The following is a 20,385-nucleotide window of genomic DNA, read 5'->3' as shown; positions in this document are numbered from 1 at the left end:
GGATGTTGGCAGCACCTGGAAGCATCAAGTAGGCAAAACAGTACTGCTGCCATTCAAGACAATAAAAGCAACAGCCATATATAATTTTGTGTTTACTTATTCATATATTAACAGCAGAAAAGATATGTATTGATTGGGGCTGGAAGAATTTACACATCTCTTCAGGGAATGTATGAAGGTTACATTGCGAAGACATGATCTCCAGGCATAGTTAAGATGATAAAGGTTATATTATCTCCTCCATTTATTTTTGTGCTAATCTAAGACTGTAACTGTCTGTGTCTGTGTTGGTCTCTCATCTCTCATCTACTTATCTATCTTCTATCTATCAATATTTAAATGATTAACAATAATGATTAGGTATAGATTTAGCTCTTGTATATTTGGTTACCCCCAAAGATGGCCATAATTCTTGATGCTTCTAATATTTCAAAGGAATATTTAGTACTGTATTCCTCTTTGGAATGTAGTAAAACTTTTAATAGACACATTCAGAAAAGTAGTTACCTCCTTTAGAATGTGATAGGATTATTAAATATATGCATATAAAGGGAAAAACAAATCTGAATATTCTAGTTCAATTTAAAGCAAATTAATCTCATTAAAGATATGATGCTTTAATTAACAACATATTTCTTGTTCTTCTAAGCACACTGATGTTATTTCCTCACTTTATTTCATAGTATATGTTTGATGCTTTGAACAAAAATATCATTAGTCTCTCAAGGATCAGGGTATATATGGATGATGTGCTTCTTATCTACCAATCACACCAGGTGTTTTCATACAATTGCCCTCCTATATAAACCGGATAACGAATAAACTTTTATTGTGCTTTAGGACTGGAATTTAATGGGCTATTCTTGAAAATGCAGTCCGACTGGAAGTTTTTATCTCTTGATTGTGAAAGGTGCCTCTTGAGGAGTTCAGGGTCTCCAGATAATGAACATAAAGGATATGCTTCTGCTGCTGTCATCTATTTTGGGAAATACTCCAAGACTATGGTCACAAAAAGAGATCAAGAGGTGATGTGTGGTAATAATGAGATGCTGTCAAGTGGCCTATTTACTAGGGGCAAGTGATGCTCAGAACGGAGATGCAGAATCATCTCAGAGAAATGGAGACCATAAACATAATTGCTCTTCAGTTGTTACTGCAATTAGCTGATCACAAATATAATGTTTGTAATTTACATATTTTTAATCAGTTAGGTTTGCAAGAGGGTTGCATAGACTCAAGAGTTTAAAGTTGAGACTTTTTCTCCACAAACTAAAACATTACAGGAATCATACTGGGATTGCATTCACGAAGTGCCTTTAATGAGGTCAACTAAAGATCTAATGACTCCATGTGCATGGCATGAAAAACTAAGTTAGTTGTAACTTTGGTTAGGTTGTAAGTCAGCATATTCTGAATCCAGTCTGTCTAATGAGTTTAACATTCGCTTTATTCTTTGAATTCCAAAATGGATGAATCTGTTGACATATTAAGATTGTTTTATGATGGTATAAAGATATAAATATGTTTGCAGTTCTTAAATCCTATTGCATTCAAAGGAATTTTAAAAATTGGAGCAGAGCACAGGGTTTTCCGCATTGAAAATCTAGGTATGAAATGAAAAGCAATGGGTTGGGTTTTTTGGATGTTGTCCTTTGTATAACCTAACCACCATTTTCATTCTGGGCTAAATGTATTCATAAATCAGCATACAAATAGGAAATACTGTTTCAGAAGAACATCAAAGAAGATAATCAAGTGGTAAATGACTCAATTTTTTCATAAGTTTTATATAAATATATATTAAAGACATACACAGTGGAGAGAGGTGGAGTCAGGCAATGCATTAAAACATTTAGATATGAGATATTTTTTTTTATCTCACAGCAATAACCAAAACTGGCACATGAAATCATGTTCCTAGCTCCACTAATCCTTGTAATATACCTAAACATCTACAGAACAATTTAGAACAAGTATATCCAGTCCCCCTTTCTGACAACTCACATTATTGTTGTTATCATCCAAATGAATATCAATTTCTAACTGAATATATAATGGGTACTGATTCCAATCATTCAAGTCTTAATCCAGGATTAAAAAGTCATGAAAACAGGGCCTTACATGTGTGCTATTCCAAGTAAGATAGTCTTTTGCAAAATTAGTGGTGTCAGTACCAGTAAATTTAATATTTCTAATTATTTGGTGAATCCTTTTGGTATTACAGCAAGAGCTCCAATTACAATTGATATAACAATTGACTTTTTCTTACACAATCTTTTGACTGTTGATCCCATTTTCAAAACAACTTTTGCAGGGAGGGGCACATGGTTTCAGTGGTTTTTGCAAATAGTGAAGCCAAATTTTCTGTACAAATTCCAGTGGACAGTTTTCACAACCCTATTAAAATCTTGTTTATACCCTAAAGACGTCGATGAGACAATAATCAACATATTTATCTTTAATTTTATAGAAGCAACATTTGACGCTCTCTGAAATATTTTCAGTTTTTGCTTTGATGCTAATGGTTTGCAAGACTTGTTTTTGCAATGATTCTTCTGTCTGTTACTTTTTTTTAAAAAAGGATTTTTAAATCTCAACCGCAGTCAAATTAGGATTTGACCTTTTTATTTTTTATCATGCATGTAAATGTCATGAATTGGTTTTGTTTTCCCATTGTTAATCCAACTTTGAATTGATTCCTTCTTGTATTCTGATATGATTTTGTTGTCTTCTGGAGCCTCTCCTTACAAAATTCCATAAGAAGAGTCTCTTTATTTTTCCTAATGCGATCACTCAAATTCTGTTATTCTTCCTCCACGGTTTATTTTCAATAGTCCTCTACCACCTGTATTTCTGATATATACAATATGTGAATGTCACTCTTAAATGTGAGATGCATGATGTATGGTCATTAGCTTCCTTGTTTTATGATCAAAATTGTTCACTTTGGCTTGAGTCCAGACAATTATCCTTAATTACAGGGACTACCCAAGTGTTTATTGCTTCAACAGTGTTGAAGTGTTTCCAGCATTTGGATTTTAATTATTTTTTGGACATCATCATCATCATCATCAATCCTCCACCTCCTCCTCCTTCTCCTCCTCTTCAGCTATACAGAGTCCTGAAGATTAAGTTATGTTATTCTTTTGTATTGACAAAGAATCATATACAGAAACTGCTCCTTACTAACACTGACCACAACAGATGTCCAAATGCCCAATTTATGGCTTTCACAATATGACTCAGAACTAACCTCTACTGAGCCTAGGTGATCGCCTCCTCAATCCCACTGGAAAATAAATGAATGCTCCTTGTATCTGTATCTATAAAAACCATTAGGGTTTATGACTGAGTGAAAAGCAAACCTGAAGTCAATCAATAAATAAATCACGGACCAGGCTCTGATAGTGTATTTCTCAACTAATGCCGCAAGATCATTGCTTAATCCAGGGGTCTTCAAACTTGGCAACTTTTAAGACTTGTGGACTTCAACTCCCAGAATTCCTCAGCCAGCCCTGGCTGGCTGAGGAATTCTGGGAGTTGAAGTCCACAAGTCTTAAAGTTACCAAGTTTGAAGACCCCTGGCTTAATCCAAGCAGGAATGTCCATCTCTAACACCTGCTTGTTCCTCCTTCAATATATTTTCAGATTCATATCAGTTCAATAATTTATCTTGTAGAGGTTTTGCATATATTTTGCTAATTAGGCTCCATAGAGGGTGTTTGGGTGATTATTATTCGAATCTTCTCTTTTACCTTTTCTTTTTGAAAAATTGGATTGATTATAGCAGTCACTGGTGATAAGAAAGGAAGCTAACAAAGAGGTCTGCCACTTCAAATTCCTATATAACTTCAACAATAATGAAATCAAATCCTTACGTCTTACCAGATTTTTTAAAAATTGGCTACAAACTCTTATTTCAAAATATGTAACTGAACGCCGTTGTGGGGGAGGAACTATTAAATCAAAGTCCTGACACGGGTGCACATGTAAAAATAATCCAACCAGATTTTTGCAGGAATTTGGAAGGAGTGTGTTGCAATACCCTGAGGGCATCTAGTTAATGATGTCAAACAACTGGATAAAAATAGATGAGGCCTTCATTTTTCACTGCAATTGATCATTTGCATCCAGAATTAATAGGTGACTCCTGCCCTGTAGTTTTGGATCTAAGTGCTCTCAGTAACACCCACTCTTTATCTTTAATTAAGATATAGCCAGGATAGAATTATTTTCTCCTGACTCCCAAACAGCTAAGCTACTTATCCTCTCCTGGACAAATGTAAATTCCTTTTGTGAAAGTTCCTTTATCTTTTCTTTATTCTTAGTCCAAAACTTTACAGTTCATGCACTTCACCCATTTTTCTCAAATCGCTATCAAGGGCATAGACTTTCATTGGCCACCAATCATAGCTGCAGCAGAGTTGAAGCTGCTGCTTTTGGTGTTAGGAGTCTTGCAACTATCCCATTCCAGTCCCTTTAACAAGCTCCTGGAATGACCCTCTTTACAAAAGTCAGGGGTCCCCAACTCCCAGTCCGTAGACCAGTACCGGGCCACGGAATGCCAGCAACCGGGCCACACAAACAAGGAAAGCCCCATCCACAGGATGCAGGCAGCACACAAAACCACGCCCCCTCCAGTCCGTGGAAAAACCTCTCTCCACGTAACCGATCCCTGGTGCCCAAAAGGTTGGGGACCTCTGACATAAGTCATCTACCAGTCATGGATTCCTGATTACTCTCCAGATATATGGTACCATTTCATCAGCATCAACTTCCATTCTTCTTAAACCTTACAAAAATTAAAGAGGTATTTTGAGGGGGCTTTAGAATTTTTCTTTTCCATTTCATGGACTAAGCTCCTCCTATGATTGCTTCTCTTATAACTTTTTTTTCTTTCTTAATATTTTCTAATTTTCATTTGGGTTGCTGGTTAATTGGTGTGCGTGTTTATATTGTTTTAGTTTTGTACAATAAAACCCAAATTTTACAAATCCCTCATCCAATAGACTTTGGATGCAATGGACAAAACCTGATTTTGGACTTCATACGAAATAACAGAGAAGTCCACTGATTTATGAATTGGTTTGGATCATTTACTTCCATTATTCCTATTCTTGTGTAAATCTTAATGCACATCCCATAAGTTATTTAATTAAATAAATCCCATAATTTTATGAGATAAATGCTATATAGCTAAAATAAATTCAGATTTGGCAGGCATTTCTGCCTCTCAAATGTTCTAACCTGGGACAGATACTTTAGAGATAAATATAGGTACATAGTTATGTATCCTTCCATTCAGCTACTCTCTTTCCCTTTAGTCTATTCATTTGTACGCATGTTTATTTTTGTATTGCTTGTATCTTTTTAAAATATTCCCCCCCCAGGGTAATTGTACAACTTTACAATAATATCATGTCATTTAAAGAATGCATATGCCCCAACCCCTTATGGTTTGGGTACAAAAAGGTAAAATGTGAAGCATTTGCAATGGTATACTTGATGATTGCTAAGTAGTTTGAGGTTAATATTATGCATTCAACTTAATTAAAGCATCATACCCTACCTACAAAGCTTGCAAAGAAGCTTATACAATAACAAGCAACACAGCAATTGGCATTAATATTGATAAGCTAAAGTTAACAAAGAAGACAAAAAAATGAGGAAAGATGCACCTTCACCTACAAAACAGTCACCACTCTTTCATATTACAAAATTTCAACACATACTAGCTTAATAGCAATAGCACTTAGACTTATATACCGCTTCACAGTGCCTTATACAGCCATCTCTAAGCGGTTTACAGAGTCAGCATATTTCTCCTAACAATCTGAGTCCTCATTTTACCGACCTCGGAAGGATGGAAGGCGGAGTCAACCTTGATCTGCTCAGAATCTAACTCCTGTCTGTGGGCAGAATTAGCCTGCAATACTGCATTCTAACTACTGAATTACCATGGCTCTGAAACTGAAACTAGTTCAGCAATGTTGTGGGAATAATGTTATTTTCTTGTTTTAAAATGTTTGTAACAATTTGTAAGCCAACCAGAATTTCAGGGAGTTGGGTAGCATATACATTTAATTAAGAACAATCATAACAGTAATAATAGAAGTAGTCATCATTTATCAACCACAACTGGGATCACCAATTTAGCCACTAAGTGAAGCAGTCAGTAAGTGAAACTGTAACTCTGTTTATGATCCTGATTTCAGCCTTACAGTAAAGCTTTCCTTTGCTTTACAGACCCATGAAGGGCAAAATTACAAGGACTGGTTGTAAAGCTACTTTCTCATCACTCTCGGAACTGCAAATGGTCGCTAAATAAGGCTGTCGTTAAATAAGGACTGCCTGTAATAGCAACAATAATAAATATTATTCTGCAGATGTAACATGCTCTAAAACAATCCTAAACAGAGCCAAAAAAGGATAAATAGTCACAGCCATAACTTTTGCGACCCAGATAAAGTGCTGTGTATTTTACTTGAAGTCTAATTTGGAGTGTTGGATCATTAATGTGCAGTTCATAGTAGGAGTTGATCCCCAAAAGTCTGGATGGAAAAAAAATCATGTTGATCAATATTGTAAGTTCTTGCATCAGTTCTCAGCACATATTGTCCACTTAAAACACTTTAGAGTGGTTTGCAGTGCTCACAATCAAGGGCATAAAAAAATGAAATACCTGTAGTCCATGGGTCATATTAGAAACCTGAAACTGAGAATTGAGAACAGACTGCAGTGCTTTCTTTAAGGCTTATATTCAATGAGTTCCTTATGTTCCCTGGGCTTTCTGTTTCTTATTCCTGGCCAAAAAAGCCTTCTTAGTACAATTCTGTAGGGAAAACATGCTACCCATTAGCTATATGCTCTTAGAAGTCAATGTGTTAATTTCTGCTGTGCAGTGGAAGGGCAGTACTGCCATACTGTCTTAAAATTAAGATGTGCAAGGCCAGATGTTGAATCCCGATAGAATGCTTTACATTTGCTAGCAGATTAGATAGTGAGATGCAGGAAGCAAAACTTTGCAAGTTCCAGTGCATGTGAAAAGGGATAAGTTGGTATTTGTTTAAATTATCTCATCTCCAGTGTCTCCATTCACTGAAAACCTTCATTTGCTAGCATTACTTGGTGTATTAAGAAGTGTCCAAATGAAAAATGAGCAGGAAAACATAGCCTACTAGAATGCATTATTGTGATCATGTCTCGCATGCACCTAAATAACAAATTATTCGTTGAATGTCTATTATTGACAAAAAATTAATCTTTTGATTAGAGATCCAGGCCTTCTTCAGTTGCTGATTGCTATAATGGGTTTTTTAAATGAAAACTCATGAATACAAAATAATACCAAAAGTGATCCAATAATGGATTCTTCTAAGTCTAAACAAAATGAAACAAAACATTTGTCTAAATGTGAGACCCCGTGGATCATGAGGTCCCTTGATTGCAACCCCTTTCCTTTTCTGAACTTCCTACCTCAGCATCATATGGTTACTAATGTTGTAGCATGTACCCACTTGGGGATCTGAGGATATCTGGGAAACTTTTGGTGGTAATTCTGTGGAGAATTTAAGAAACTCTTCCACAAGCAGCCACCTTCCTTCCCCAGGAATGTTGAATTAAAACACATATCAGTAGCAGCCTTCTTAAGCAAAATGCATAACTGACATTCTTAGATTGATGTGTATTATAGTTGGATGTGCAGCAAGGTAAGAATCTGATCAGCCCCTCAGATATCCTGTTTGATGCTCAGTGTGTGGCAAAAGAGTGAATAATTAAAAAAACAAACTATTTTCTTTGCCGAATACTAACAGTCATGAATATATTGCGGTTATCAAATGACATCTTGCTAGGTAATATCTCTAATATTCATTGAATTTCCTTTCACGTCATCATGGTGATGAAATGGATTTGGGCTGAGAAATAGCTTTATCAGATTGGCATGTTTTTATTGCTGGTCAAGTAGAAATTGTCTTTGCGAGTTAGAAAATGCTGCTGCAAAGAGTGAAAAAGACACCTTCAAATCATCTTAGGATAGCTTTCAAAGAAGATAATTTATACAATTTCTGAAACATTACAAAACATCCAGCTCAGAACAATTCTTATATCAGCTTTCACTAAAGACATATACTGCTAGGCAAAGTTGGTGAACAAGCCATGAAAAACACATACATCTTTAAGTCTTCAAAAAAGCTTAGCAACATTTGAGGATAGATAGTCAATGCTGGCAAAGTTTCCATATTTGTCATGCTACATTCATAATGTCACTGCTACTTACACGCATTCATTCATTCATTCATTCATTCATTCATTCATTCATTCATTCATTCTCTGCAGAGCAAAAGAGATTCACATTCTAATTTCTGCCACTGGTCAGGAGGCTAAGAACCAGTAGGAAGTTGCATCTGCAGCCTTTCTAGAAGAGCATTATTTTATTTGTTTGTTTGTTTGTTTGTTTGTTTGTTTATTTATTTATTTATTTATTTATTTATTTATTTATTTATTTATACAACTTTATTGGTCACTTAATTCCAGTTCGTAGACCTGTAATGTGGAAGACCAAATTCACCTCACCTGTCCTTATGAACAGATGTTTATCTTTCTGCCCATTCCTTTGTTGTTGATGTTGTATCCAGTGATTGTATGTCTGTAGGGTGGTCATCTTTTAATGTAAGTGGTCATCTTTTAATAACAGCAGACAGTGCTTTCCTTAGGTGCATTGTTAAATAATAGAAACAATAACATCTGGGAGAGTAGAATAGAATAGAATAGAATAGAATAGAATAGAATAGAATAGAATAGAATAGAATAGAATAGAATAGAATAGAGCTGGAAGGGACCTTGGAGGTCTTCTAGTCTAGCCCCCCGCTCAAGCAGGAATCATGTGCCTAAGCTAAATAGCTCCTCACAACTCATTTGACCCACAATTCAATTATGTATTTTCAATAGAACAAAAATTGCTATAGAAAGGAAGTATTAATTGATCAGGAGCTTTGGTTATCATCTACTTAAGAAGGTCAGCTTTGCATATATCACTAACGTGTGCTAAATTGAGTCCAAAATTACAGAAACATGGATGTCTGACATTTCTAGGACCAGTATGTAGAAAAGCAAGGAATGGTAGTCAATTGTGAACTAATCAGGGTATCAAACAGAATGAAGTAAATGTGTAAAATGTAGTATCTCTGTTCCTTGAGCTGATAGTCTAGAGAAAGAAGACTAGCTGGAAAATACCACTGTAAAATATGATATTCCAAACAGCAAGATTTTTTTAAATTGCCATTTTCTTATTTTCAGAAAAAAATAAATAAAAATCATGCCTTTGGCAAAATTTCCGATGGCTCTAGGAAAAATATTCACAGTGAAAATATTTATTTTTAAGAATTAAATCCCCATGCAGTTTTTGCCTTTTCTGATTTGGGGCACTTTTTTTCTTTGTGAAAAGCAAATAATATGTGGCAATTGATTCAGTTAATCCTGGATTCTAGCAAAAGCAAATTTTAATCCTACTTCAACTGTTCTTTGTACCACTGTCCCATTCCTCAGCTTCGTACACTTGTTCACAAGAGTCTCATAAATGCACATGGGTCATTATACGTGGCACAGACAGCCGATGTTCCCAACATAACTTCTTTTATTCCTTTTTGTCATTTAGTGCCTTAGGAAGTGTCCTCTAGTTAATTGCTTAATACAAAATAGTTCTCCCCATATAGGTTGTAATTGCAACCTCCATAATCCCTAAGCTGCTGTTCTAAAACCCTATTCATTTTTCCTTTCCCCTGTTTTTTGCTACTGGATTTTTTTATGGGTCCCTGGTGCTCTCTGAGCTTGGTTGTTTTCTTGCAGCTGTTTCATTACCAAACTAGGTAATATCATCAGTGCACTGATGAATGTTACCTAGTTCAGGTAATGAAATGTTAGCAAGAAAACAACCAAGCTCAGAGAGCACCAAGGATCTCTCATTTCAACCCTGAGCTATAAATATTCTCCTTTATTAGGTTGTTTTTTTTTTGCTGGCGGGGGCACTGAGAAGACAATTCTGCATATGAATCCAGATTCAAATCTCCAACAGTGAATCATCTTAACTAACAAGCAAGGTAGTTACACATCAGATATAAAATGCAGCTTTTTTATTAAAAGAAGAAATGTGTGAAGAGTTTACACTTTGAGAAAAAAAAATATGAAAGAACACATTTGTGGATAATTTAGTAGCATATTCCACCATCATTTTAAATGGCTTTGCACTAATGCTACGTTGTCTATATTTCTGCTTCAGAGCCTTTTTTCTTTGTCATCATGGACAGCAAAATGTCGCTCAGGCAGCTAAGAGAATGGCACTATATGGAATAAAGAATTTTGCACAACGGTGCTTCCTGTTCTGCCAAAAGTTTTCTCGTTTTTACAAGACATTACAACATGTTGTTATAATATGGTTTTGTCCTGTAGTGTAGATTGTCACAAAATATGTTTTGAATTTGTCCCCAAATAGCACAAAACCCTCAAAGACCTACCACAGACATAGAAGATGCAACATTTCTTTAAAGTCAAGGCCCCATTTTCTCCTCCCACAGGATATGAGTAACTCTTATTGAAATCATCAGGCAGTTTGTTATTCACATCTTGTGGTGAGGGAACACATACCTTACAGTTCCACTTTTCTCATTTTCCAACGTCCATCTAACAGAATTTACCTCTATTAAAAAAGAAAAACCACTTCTCTGTGTATGTATAATTATACTCAGCGTGTAAATCAAAGAAACAAGTAAACAAATAAATAAATATTTGTGTTTATTTACAAGTACAGTATGGCCATAAAATCTAGATAGTCAACGCTTTAAATTCCAACAGACAGCCCCATCAATCTATCTTCTTCAGATTTCCATAAAAAGGCAGCTTCTTCTCTCTCAAAAAATAAACTTTCTCAAAAAGGAATAAAAATAAGTCATTTTCTCCAATCCACTCCTAACCTTCTAGTGTGGGTTATTTGCAATTTCTTTGACAGAAGAATCACCTGCTGTTTGCGAAGACATTCAGGCTTGGGTTATGCTTCTCCTTTTCAAACCTGCCCAACTTGTAGTCTCTCTCTCTTTTTCTGTGTATGTGTGTTTGTGTTTGAGAAGAAAGATAGCAGGATATAAACAAGGTGAGAAGCTTTAAAAAAAAAGACAAGTTGTTCTTAAAATAATCTGTAGGTTGGTAGTAAATTCTGGTAATATCTCTTCCAGTGTGATCTAGACCAGGAAATCAATATCAGCAACTCTAAGATGTGTGAACTTCAACTTTCTCAGCCAACAGTCTCTAGACTACAAGAAAATTTGATATGGAAAGAGTAAATCATTGGAGCAGCTAAGCATGCATTAGCCAGATATACTGTAGTCATTCTCACTAGCAAGATCTTCTTAGTTCACACAAACTATACCTTGAATCCAACATGAATATATTTACAATATTCTTATACTATGCCAAACAAGAAAACAATGTACATATGCATTGCATTTTATGATATGACGAGAACCAAAATGTTAATGTTGTAATGATCCAGATATTTAAATATCTGTTGTAGCTCATGCAACCAAAGAGTCCTGAATGAGAAGAAAGAAACTCTAGAATAACTCTAGAACTATTGCAAGAAACAAATTTTGGTGCTAATAGGATAGAGACACATTACTTTATTATTTATTATTCAATTATTGATGCATTCAATACTTATTTAGTCACCACGATGTAAAAAAGATGTTGAGACTCTAGAGAGAGTACAGAGAAGAGCAACAAAGATGATTAGGGGACTGGAGGCTAAAGCATATAAGGAAAGGCTGCTGGAATTGAGTATGTCTAGTTTAATAAAGAGAAGTACGAGAGGCAACATGATAGCAGTGATAGCAATATATCAGGGGTTGCCACAAAGAAGAAGGAGTCAAGCTATTTTCCAAAGCGTCTGAAGGCAGGACAAGAAGCAACAGATGGAAACTAATCAAGGAGAGAAGCAACCTGGAACTAAGGAGAAACTTCCTGACAGTTAGAACAATTAACCAGTGGAACAACGTGCCTCCAGAAGCGGTGAATGCTCCAACACTGGAAGTTTTTAAGAAGAGACTGGATGGCCATTTGTCTGAAATGGTATAGTGTTTCCTGCCTGAGCAGGGGGTTGGACTAGATGACCTCCAAGGTCCCTTCCAACTTTGTTGTTGTTGTTGTTGTTATTATTATTATTATTATTATTATTATTATTATTATTATTATTATTATTATTATTATTATTACATTTCAACCTCCTTCCTATATCAGGGCTCAGTGGTTAAGACGCTGGTTTTGTTGGCTGAAAAGCCTGGTTTTGAGACCTGAGCTCCACACAATGAGGTGAGCTCCCATTCTCACCCCAGTTCCTGCCAACCTAGCAGTTCAAAAGCATGCAAATGCAAGTAGATAAATAGGTACCACTTTAGGTGGGAAGATAACCGCGCTCCATGATGTCATGCTGGCCACATGACATGACATTATCTTTGAACAACCCTGGCTCAATAGCCTTTATCTATGTCAGAAATGGTCCATAGCACACTGGGGCCCACATGAAACCCACTTCAATACACTACTAAGCATGGTTACTACATATATTATTAAAAATTGTGTGTTTCTGTCTGTGACTTTGTGTTTTGGTCTGTACCTTTGGCCGCAGAGCAGGTTGTGGTAGCAGCAGACAATTAAAGCAATATACCCTTATTTTGAACAGAAAAATGAAAAGTTATTTTCAATATTTGGAAACTGGCTCTCAACTTTTCAACCCTTCCTTCTACCCAGTATTAAAATCTGTATACACCGAACATAGCAGAATGGGAAGAGCTATTGATTCTTTTTGTCATTTCACATGGATATATTCTTTCCATCAGTGTTCTTCATTCATCTAAACACTAATTCATCCCTCATTTTTTTCTGTTTCTGCAACTATTTCTCAATGTTTCCTTTTAAGATTTGTTCTGCATTTTTCTTTCCTCTGTGTTAGAACGGAGATCATCATAATTCATCAGACTTATACTCAGCTTTCCCAACATGCTAATATTCCTTCCTCACTAGTTTGACTGATTTTGTTCTTCAAAATAAAAAAAATATTGTTAGACTAATGGATCTCCACCAAGTATTGGCTGGAAAAACAAAACGAGAATTTGTGAGAGAAATACTATTCAGAATCAACCATTTTCTGAATTCTTGGACCAAACATACAGTTTTTCCTTCCTATAGGGATACTAGCAAGACTTCCTTTCCACTATATATGTCTATTCACTATATATTTAGGTTTGTTCACCCTTGTAAGGTTGATGGACAGGCGCTGCACTTAATATGTTCAGTAGTAGGTTCTGGCAATGATGTGAAATGGGTGAATCAAAATGGAGAAAACAATTTTGGGGTGGGTTGTGGGAACACTTTGTTTTTTAAACAGGACTTTATGGAACACAACTTCATTGTGTTTTTTTATTCAAAAGCATATGAAGTTGTACCACGTATTTTCAGAAACTACCATTTGGAAATTTCATGATAGAGTCAAAGGGGGAGGGGAGAGTTCAGGATATCTGATAAGAAACAGCAGGAAAATAGCAAATCTCAGAGTGCACCAGAAGTAACACTACATATACATGCAACATTGAAAATGGTCATTGAAGTGGGGAGCGTTAGAAACGTTAGAAGCACTTCAATTGGATAATGCAAATTTTGTAAGTAATTTCTCCAAACCACTTCCATCAGATATTAATACAGAGCAAAAATATACTTACTGTTATATAATATCAGAGTTGTTCACAAAGGAGGGTCAAAAATTCAAGGCATCAAGCTTAGGTTGCAATGCGGAGTTCACTTAGGCTAGCCTTTAGTATATAGGTTTTCTAAAAGCTGGAAAAGAGATGCAGGCATCTTGCTGCAATCAGTGAAGCAGGTTGTGAAATGTAATTGCCTAAGAGACAATAATCTTTAGCAACTGTGGTCACATTTCAGTTGCTACCATATTTGCTAACAAATTTATGACTCAGAAATCAATCCTGTTTAGAGTTAGTCCTTCACGACTGTCTGTACAAATATGAGGTTCCATTCATTTGCAACAGAGACCAGTGACATAGGATTCCCTGTATCCTACTACAGGCCAAATTATCTTCCTTTGTATACTTATCTTTAAGTAAAGAAAATGAGAAATTATATACTTTTCACAATGTTTAATTTATCCCTGAATATTTGTTCTCAAATGTAAACTGCTGCAAATGATATGGTCTTCATATAGTTATGCCCAGTAGTAATTTCTGAGATACCAAAATGTTGAGCTGACAATAAGATATATTGTTATCCATTTTTTTTTTACCTTGAGGCAATATAATAGAGGCCTTTGAGGAATCTTTGAAATCAAGACGTTGGGTTTGTCATTTTTCAATGCTTCTATTCCTTGAAGAGTCTTTTAGTCAAGCTAAGCAGATAATGTCTAAACTATTTCTAATTGATTCCATGCCTTGAGTTCACAGCTGGGACAAGAAAAATTGCTTGCTGAGTGTAACCAGTAAATGCAGTATTAAAATTGCTGAGGACATCTGGATTTTCTTCTTGTACAGTAGGTATATAAAAGAGAATGAAAATAATTATAAAAAGACTTAGTAGTAATGAAATATCAAAATAAAAGGTGAACTCGGCATGAAGTTCAACATCATAATCCTGGAACTTTATTTTGTGCTAATCTTTTCCCTCTTTTTCTGATCACAGGGATTTTTAAACTCAGTGTGATTTTGACTTTTATCTTCCCATTTTGTATGACCACTAGAAGAGTTTGCTCTGGCTCTTTGCTGACATCTTGTGGTCATTTGGAATTTTGCAGCCCAGGTCTGATATCAGCATAGAACCGTTTGGGTCTTCTACACAGCTACAGATCTGAAAAATTGAAACTTTCAGGAGTGAAATTACCAACATCTTAAAGTCAGTGGAATGGCCCTGTAGAGAGTCCTTTTGGAGAGGAAGAGAGAACCAATTTCCTACCAAGGGAATAAAGTTGTGGCTAGATGAGAACAGTGTTGGTATGGACTTGGCTTAAAATCAGTAAACCCATTCCCCTCTCCCCTTCCCTTCCACCTGTTTTAACTATGTCTCTAAGAAACTTAAAAACTTGCAAGTACACTTATATTGATCTAATAAAGGTATTCATTTTCTGAATTCCGGGTGTTTATTTCTTAATCCAAATAGCTACTACTGCTATTTGACATCTAGCTTCCTTAGTTATAGCTTTTAAAAATTTTTGGGGGGGGCATGATTTGGAAGGAACCAAGGAAAAGAAGGAGGCAGTAGTAGGTTTCAAGGGCTAGTTGAAGTATAATTTTTCTCCCCATCATTTGAATTCTAGGTGGGAAGTCATAATAGCTGGAGCATCTGAATAGAGCTGACATACTAATGGGGGGCATTGGAGCATTTCTGAAAGTCAACAACAAGTCATCTGTATGAACTTGTGTAAGTAACACTAGGCCCCATGCAAAGAGAGCTCCACACAAGAGCAACATGTTTTGGCACAGGACCAGTGGTGGGATTCAGCCCGTTCGCACCACTTCGGCAGAACCGGTAGCTAATTTTTTGTTGCCCAGGCCCAGCATGGACTTCCAGAAGCAGCATCCACACAGAGAACCGGTTGTTCACATATTTGAATCCCACCACTGCACAGGACATACTGTAGAATAGACTCCTTTTTTTAAAGCAGGCATGTCAAACTGCCGGCCCGTGGGCCCGATGCGTCACGCCGAAACCACGCCCACCCCATCGCCGGCAATGGGGAAAAAGTCACGATATGTCATGCGATGTCATGTGATGTCGTGAGTTTGACATGCCTGTTTTAAAGAGATATTTATTAGTTGCACAGAGCTACGAAGAACAAACTTGCTGCTGATTTTTTATGTTATATAAAAAAGACTTGCTCTACTGAAACTGCTCTACTGACATCTTGCAAATAGAGAAAGAACCAATAACTTAACCGGATAATTAATTGGTAGAGATAATCCTATGAAGATGTGATACATTCATTGGTGCCTGTTTTAGGAATTTTCTTTGCTGTGGATGGAAGAAATGGATGGAAAAAGACAACGGAGAAGGCAGGATTTCACATCAATCCAGAACATGTGAATCTACTTTGTGATGATTGTTTTCCTGCTTCCTTAATACCCAATTTATAGAATTAAAAAAAAGGAGCTCGCCTATAAATTAGGCTCTCCTCCCTTTAGTGTTTTTTTTCTATGGGCACTGGTAAAACCAAGAATGGTGGAAATCTGGATATAGTAACCTATTATTAAATCCTTCATCTTTTTTTTAATTCCCTTAAATTATTGTCAGATATTTGAGGAGCAAAAGTCTTTGCTCAGCAAGAATACTAGAGCAGACAAGCTTTTTCTGCTGTGTGGAGACATTGGCTTACAGGTAGAATTGGCTGATGGAAGTACTCTATGGAGTTCCTTTTTTAAAACTTGGAGCAAATTCTCTTCAGGATTTAGAGTGAAAATAATGTGGGCAGATCAAGTCATTTTATTGCAAACAGTTACATAATTTAAACTTTATTTGCAAAGCTTTACAGTTTTACATGTAAACAAAACAAGCTTTTGAGTATACGCAGTAAAATTACACATTATAAAGTAAAATGTTCGACACAAAGGTAATCCTTTTTTTAATAGCCATGTGATTTGAAATTAGTTTGGTATTTATTTTGGTTTGATTCTGGTATTTGTTTGTTAAGGAAAGGAATCTATAGTTTGTTGTCATCCTTATGGGTGGGTTTCTCAATCTTGGGTCCTCTATCAAGGGCTCTGTGCGGTATCTTAGCTGTTCCTAACACTGTCCTCTTTGTCCTCTTCTAGACAAAAAGCTCTGATGTTGTTTCTGGGTTCTCCCAACTTAATAGTCACAGCCCTAAGTGCTCCTGTCACCACTGGGACCACTTTGGCCTTTATTTTCCATATCCTCTCTAGTTCCTCCTTCAGGCCCTGGCACTTCTCCAGCTTGTCATATTTCTTTTTCCTGATTTGCTGTTACATGGCACCACTACACTTATCACCCCTGCTATCTTCTGCTCCTTCTCTACTACCATGGGTAGAAGACCCAAGATTGGAGAAAACACATACCACCCATAAGAGTGAGAAGGGTATTTTTTGGCATACATATACACACACACATTTATTCTCTCTCTCTCTCTCTCTCTCTCTCTCTCTCTCTCTCTCTCTCTCTCTCTCTCTCTCTCTCTCTCTCTCTCTCTCTCTCTCTCTCTCTCTTTCCCCCTCTCTCCCTCCCTCTCTCTCTCTTTCTCTCTCTCTCTCTCTCTCTCTTACTGCATCCAGTTTTGGTCACCGCGCTGTAAAAAAGATGTTGAGACTCTAGAACAGTGGTTCTCAACCTTTTTAATGCCGTGACCCCAACCGGTCGTACGTCGAGGACTAAACCGGTCGTAAGTCGAGGACTAAACCGATCGTAAGTCGAGGACTACCCAACCGGTCGTAAGTCGAGGACTTTCCCTGCCCGGGAGCGCCGCGCATGCGTGGTTCCGCCCCCTGCACCGGCGGAGGCGTAGCTGGCAAGCGGCAGAGACGGAGCAGGCCGACCACCAGCTGGCCCAGCCCAAGGGAGGTAAGGCACCCGCTGGAAAAGGGGAAAAAAATGGCGGACAAAAAAATTGGGTATGTCTAGTTTAATGAAGAGAAGGACGAGGGGGGACATGATAGCAGTGTTCCAATATCTCAGGGGCTGCCACAAAGAAGAGGGAGTCAAGTTATTTTCCAAGGTGCCTGAAGGCAGGACAAGAAGCAACGGGTGGAAACTAACCAAAGAGAGAAGCAACCTAGAACTAAGGAGAAACTTCCTGACAGTTAGAACAATTAATCAGTGGAACAACCTGCCTCCAGAAGCAGTGAATGCTCCAACACTGGAAGTTTTTAAGAAGAGACTGGACAGCCATTTGTCCGAAATGGTATAAGGTTTCCTGCCTGAGCAGGGGGTTGGACTAGATGACCTCCAAGGTCCCTTCCAACTTTACTATTACTATTACTATTACTATTACTATTACTATTACTATTACTATTACTATTACTATTACTATTACTATTACTATTACTATTATTATTATTATTATTATTATTATTATTATTATTATTATTATTATCCTTATAATGTATAATATAACATATACACAAAATATGCAGTGACATCTCACCATACTCCCGCAACTTCTTTTCAATCATTTCTATTCTCACTCCTAATAGTATGAGTATTAAGAGGAAAGGATTATGCAATTTGCATGCCTATATTCAAAACACCGCATTCTTAGCAGCTTTTTTAGGGGGACAAAAGTGCCAAGTACAGTAACAGCTGCCTTGTCCAAGGTCTGAGAGATGGTAATCAGGCTTCAGAATTTTTTATACTTTAGTGTTTTGTACATAATTTTTTTTGTATTCTGTATTCAAAAATGTACATGATCATGAATGGTGTCTTTCTTTCTCTCTTCCTCACTCTCTCCCTTTGTGTATTTATGAATACATATTCATATAATTTAAATCCAGGGTGACATCTTCTAGGGCACAGGTCATGGAAATGAATCTCTTTAGACTTCCGGTTTGCCATCACGGCCGCCGCAGATGCTGGAAGGCAAGCTCCGTCTTCTGCATTCGGTTTTGCTCCGCTGGGGGACCCTGGAAAGGGGTGAGAGTTGTCCTGTAGGGTGACAAGCAAGGTGGGGGTCCCTGCTTGATTGTGGGAGGGTGGAAGCCCTTCTGCTCTATCCAGGGCAGCCCTCCAAACCAGCGGACGAAAGACCGGCCATAGAAATATGGTTTGTCACTAGGCTACAGACAGCCAAAGTCAAACTTACCACCAGGCACTTCTAAAGCAGTGCGGATGAGACTGGGTGAGATCTGAACCTCTCTTCAATCCTAAATATTTTCTTTTCCTGTAAAAGCTGCCCAAAGCATCTTCTCCCCTGTGAGGAGAGGGGGAAGGGAACTTCTATTCCGCCCTCTAAGAATAGTGGTGACTGAAAGAATAACCTTAATCTAACTGGATTTATACGCTTCTAAAATTTGGGGATCAAAAGATTTCTTATCTTTACTGAAGACTTTGGTTTTTATTTACAAAAAAGAAATAAAATTGGAAAAAGGATTATAAAAATTGTGGACTTACAAAACCTTAAACAGCCTTGGTGACATCTTGTGGCCATGTTTGATATTATAACTTGTTCTCTAAAGAAGACTTGGCTTGAAGTCCAGACTACAGATAAGACTTTTTCAACCTTGACAAATATCAGCTGTGAGAAGCTCAGCTGTGTTCTATACTCAGTTATAAAATTATTTTCATTCTCTGACTTTAAAGCCCTCAATTTAACACACCATTAAGAGAATATGGATGAAGACCAGGAACAGATTCTTTTTATGTTGAAAGCAATACATGAAACCATTCTTTCAGCTTGTGATGAAATAAGATGCTACAGAAAAGAACAAGATGTCAGCCTAGATATACGAATCCAAATTTTGACTAAAATTAAAGAATCAATTACGCAGAAGATAACAGCAGAAGTGGAACAATTAAATACTATGATAGAGGATTCAATTGACCAACAAATACAGTCCATGAAAAATCCAGAAAAGGAACTGACAACACTGAAAATGGAAAAGACTTTCTATAAGCCGCCCTGAGTCCCTCGGGAGAAGGGCGGGGTATAAATGGGAAAAATAAAATAAATAAATAAATAAATAAATATAAACCAGAAGAAACTTGAGGACCAAGAAGAAGAACAGACCGAAGGGAAGACAAACAACAGGACAACTATGGGGATCTGGAATAATAGAGAGACGATTCACTAGCCCTTCCAAAAAAATGGCGACTGGATGGTCTCTTTTATTTCAAATAATATGTATAACAACAGAGGGAGATCTATTTGATTACTTAAAAGCACTAACATGGAAGATGAGCTGGCAAAGGAAGAAAGCCAGAATAAGGCTGAAGAAAATTGGGGTTTTGATTTATTAGAGAGGATTTTATATTACTAATTAAAATAGAATATACTCAAATAGTCAAGATAGGTATTTTGAATACTAGATTTTGTTATGAACTGAGATAAAGAAAATTTTGGTCACTTAAAACTTGGAAGTATAAATATTAAAAGTTAAATTTGAATATTGATGGGAAATTAAAAATTAAATAGGATATTGGAGGCAGGACAAGAAGCAACGGGTGGAAACTAATCAAGGAGAGAAGCAATCTAGAACTAAGGAGAAACTTCCTGACAGTGAGAACAATTAACCAGTGGAACAACCTGCCTCCAGAAGCGGTGAATGCTCCAACACTGGAAGTTTTTAAGAAGAGACTGGACAGCCATTTGTCCGAAATGGTATAGGGTTTCCTGCC

Source organism: Protobothrops mucrosquamatus, unplaced genomic scaffold (assembly GCF_001527695.2).
Source record: "Protobothrops mucrosquamatus isolate PMUCROS unplaced genomic scaffold, P.Mucros_1.0 scaffold95, whole genome shotgun sequence".
Classification (NCBI taxonomy): Eukaryota; Metazoa; Chordata; class Lepidosauria; order Squamata; family Viperidae; genus Protobothrops; species Protobothrops mucrosquamatus.
Note: the sequence above shows the minus strand (reverse complement) of the source record.